Source organism: Lactuca saligna, chromosome 2, assembly GCF_052625555.1.
Source record: "Lactuca saligna cultivar CGN05327 chromosome 2, ASM5262555v1, whole genome shotgun sequence".
NCBI classification, from domain to species: Eukaryota; Viridiplantae; Streptophyta; class Magnoliopsida; order Asterales; family Asteraceae; genus Lactuca; species Lactuca saligna.
The window spans coordinates 167,779,320-167,783,364 of NC_136418.1; the positions used below are offsets into that span (position 1 = coordinate 167,779,320).

Genomic DNA, 4,045 nt, shown 5'->3' on the forward strand with positions numbered 1-4,045 from the left:
GAGGATGATGAGAGGTGATGGTGGAGGAGGAAGTGGAGAAGGAGGGGAGGACATGGAAGATGAAGAAGAATGAAGACTTTGTTTTTTTTTATTTATGTTTTATGATGTTTTGTTTGGATGATTGTAAACTTGGATAATTTTTATTTTTGGTTGGTATGATTGTTACTTTCACTTTTACTGGTTTGTTTTCAGGTATGGAAGATTAGGAAGCATACTAGATTATTGAGGGTCAAGCAAGGCATGAGAGAAGTTCGAGAAAAATTATACAAAGTCTTGTCCTTAGGATCGAGTCCGTTAGAGTCGAGAGTCGTGAAGATTATTGCTGCTGAAGGACTTAGAGAAAGGGTCAGTAAAGTGTCAAATTTCAAAACCCAGGGTCAAAGGAAGAAGAAACGAATTAGTTTTGGAATTACAGTGCTTACTCGCCGAGTGCACAAAACCTACTCGGCGAGTACATGGGAGTATTACACGAATGGTTCTAGGCTGAGAGCTACTCTCCGAGTACACGACACTACTCGCCGAGTAGATGTACAATTTTCAAGTCCCAGAGTTGTTTTGAGCACTTTCACTGCAGCATTTATCCACTTGTTATGAAGAGTTTTTACTGGAAATCTTCTAAGAAGTCTGTTCCGCGACATTTTGAAGCTGTCAACCACACGAGACGTTTGACACCCAAGACATGGATGAGCTGTTCCCATGTCTAAAATCGATTGAAGATGGAGCTAAAAAGAAGAGAATCAACCCTATCGACTGCTACCCCAGGGGAGTTTATTCCAATTCTCTCTATATTTGCATTTTTATTATACAATGAGGGCATTGCATTAAAATAAGTGTGGGGTAGGGGGGTTGGTCACAAATTAGAAAATTTAGAATCTTAATTTAGGTTAATTTTAAAAAAATTTACATTGTTGCATGCCAAAGAGGAAATTACTTAGGAATTAATTTAGAAAATTTTGGTAAAAGCAATTAGGATTCTATGTTAGAATTGTGTTGATAATTACATGAAAACCCCAAATGTTTAGTTGAGCCTATATACGTTCTAGTGCATTTGTGGCTTCCTTATTCCAGTGAAATCATGGGACAAAAACACGACCTTGCTCAGCCTGAGGGATGCAATATGTTTAGCAGCCTAAACCTGAAATGTATCCAGGAAAATTATTATCGTTAGCCAATAAAGGTTGAGGTTGAGCGCCCCTGCTTAAGCATGTAAGATTTTTAGTGAAAAAAGTGAGAAATACATGTTAAAAAAAAAGAGAGAATTGCAAGAAAAGTTGTAAGAATTTTGGAGCAAATAAAGTGAAGATCAAAAGATCAAAATTCCAAGAAATTCAAAAAGTTGAAGATACCAAAAATCAATCAATACAAGGTGGTGAATTCAAAGAGATCAAAGATCAAATTATCAAGGAAGTGAAGAATTTAAAAGAGCCCCATAGTGGTATCATAAATTGTCATTGTCTAGATTATTTATGCTTGGGTTGCTCAACTAAAAATACCTTGAGGGTAAGAGGTTTTCTGCGGATGGATTCGGAGGGTTGCATTGTTTTACTATATAAAGATTACGGTTAATGGATTCACGGTTAATACTTCAAGATGTAAATTCAAGATCGACACAATAGGGTTTAGGGTTTAGGGTTTAGTGTTTAGGGTTTAGGGTTTAAGTTTAGGGTTTAGGGTTTAAGGTTTAGGGTTTAGGGTTTAGTGTATTAGAGTGACACATGTCAAATGGAGATTAAAAACTATTCATTTATTAATATATATATATATATATATATATATATATATATATATATAGATATATATATATATATATATATATATATATATATATATATATATCCCCTATCCTAATAAATAAGTAGAATAGTGCCACGTGTCAGTCTCCCAGACCCCCAAAATATAGTTTTCCCGCTTCTTTTCTTCAGGTCCATTTACGTAAATGCCCTTCACTTCAAATAGAGGCAATTAATCCGGAAAAAAATGCAGTCAAAAAATGCAATCAAAATTTTAAAATGAATAAAATATTTGCAAATAATATACAAAAATCGGTTATTCAAATTTGAAATTCAAAATACCCGATTTATATGGAAGTTTTTTTTATTGTGATTGGAAATTAAATAATTTCCCGTGATTAAATCCCAAAAAATCTGCATTCTTAAAATTATCTTTTCAAAATACTACTATTATCCATCTAATATATTCCTTCTTTTCAGCATTCTTAAAATTATTAAGCTATCAGGTAAGTAAATCACAAAAAATCCGCTGGAAATAAATGCATACCCATATAAATGACTATAAGATCTACATGCTTTGGTATCCACGATTCTGCTTATGAGCTACTTTGCAAAAGTTAATTTTCTCATAATCTCGCTATATAATTGACTATTACATTCATTCATTGTTTTCCTACACCTCTCTACATCCAATCTTAGATTAATCATTTCAGATCCATTTAACTCGATCATTTTCATTCAATCCTTGTTAATAAGGTTTAAGGTTAGTTTTCTTTAATATGTAATCTATTTGTATATACGACTTCTCTCTATCTCTTTTTATACCATCTTTTGGGGTTTCTTTACTCTCCATTCTCCTGCTTTTTCTCTTTATTAAATTGGATGCATATTGGATTTACTTTTACGTATGTCTATTTAACATATGCATGAAAGTACTGTAAGATGTATTCATCTTCCTCTTTCATCCATTGTTGTTTTAATCGATGTGTCTTTATATGTATCTTTTACGAATAATTTAAAGTATAATTTTGTAATAAACTAATCAATTAAACTATATATTCCCATTATCTATTATTAAACATGCTGATTAAAAAGAAACTGAAAGTTAAAAGCTAAAAAAACACAATATAACACAGATACCTCTATGTATGTGCCAATGGTAGTCTTATTAGAGCCACCATGCTCCTTCAAGTTGTTTATTGCCTCCATCATAAGATTGTCCAGCCTGTTAATGACACAAAAGGTAAAATGGTCATACACTATAACTATTGATAACATCATCTTCCTAGAGACTAAATAACCATGATTCATAAGAGATATCCCTAATGTATAATAAATAGCACATTATATAATCAATCTGCCATTCTGGTAACACATATACCTCAATGTATGTGGGATATTTGTAGCTATTTGTCAGTTGATGTCAACATTAGTTCCAGACAAAGGGTACAATCATCATTTACTGTCGTTCAGAAGGTTTATTCAATGTAACAAAGAAATAGTCTTTGTTCACACATCACTTTATCCATACAACAATTCATCATCATTTATCCATACAACAGTTAGTGTGAAAAAGAACAAAGAAATAGGGCCTAACCTTATCATAGATCTTTTTGAAGCACCAACTTGTGGAGAACCGCTAGAAGACTGAAGAGGCCTCACATCACCCGAGTCTTCATCACTGGGATCAGCAGTTGTGAGTGAGAGAAGGTTGTCATCCTTAGGGACATGTTGCACTCTTTTCAGGGCTAACCTAGCCTTCTCCTTAAATCCCCATCCATTTTCCATTACACTCATGTTCCTCCATTTGTCCTGATCCAAGTCAATGAACCAACGATTAAAAGAAAATTTCAGATATGTAATAACCTCCAGCAGAAAATTCCATTTGAAAAGATGTAAACCTTAATATCCACATTAGAGCGCAGGTATAACACACTGCTAAACTTTGGATCTTTAAGAATTGTGCACCATTTTCCTGCTCCATGCTTAAGAACTCCAGCTTTTAGAGCTGCTTCTTCTTCAGATGTCCATTTCTGCTTAGGAGCACCCATAAAGCCAATCAAGACTAGCAAGTTCTACCTGCACAGCATATTCATCAATTCCGTAATGCAATCTAAGCGTTATTTTTATAAAACACGTTAGGAGAATGATCAACTAATTGTTGTTCACCGAGCATATCGAACACATGGATTAGGCATCTAAAACTTAGGTCACCAAAGTGTAATTATGTATCAGATATGACTAAGATAACCAACAACGAAATACATCAAAAGACCTCCTACACGATTACTACAAGTACAACGAAACTCTGCTAG

General features: G+C 33.7%; 1 pseudogene; it reads right to left on the reverse strand.

Annotated features, from left to right (window-relative positions):
• Window positions 1-2,796: 2,796 nt before the first annotated feature.
• LOC145030354 (telomere repeat-binding factor 1 pseudogene) lies at window positions 2,797-3,793 on the reverse strand (annotated as a pseudogene).
• Between the last annotated feature and the right edge of the window lie 252 nt (window positions 3,794-4,045).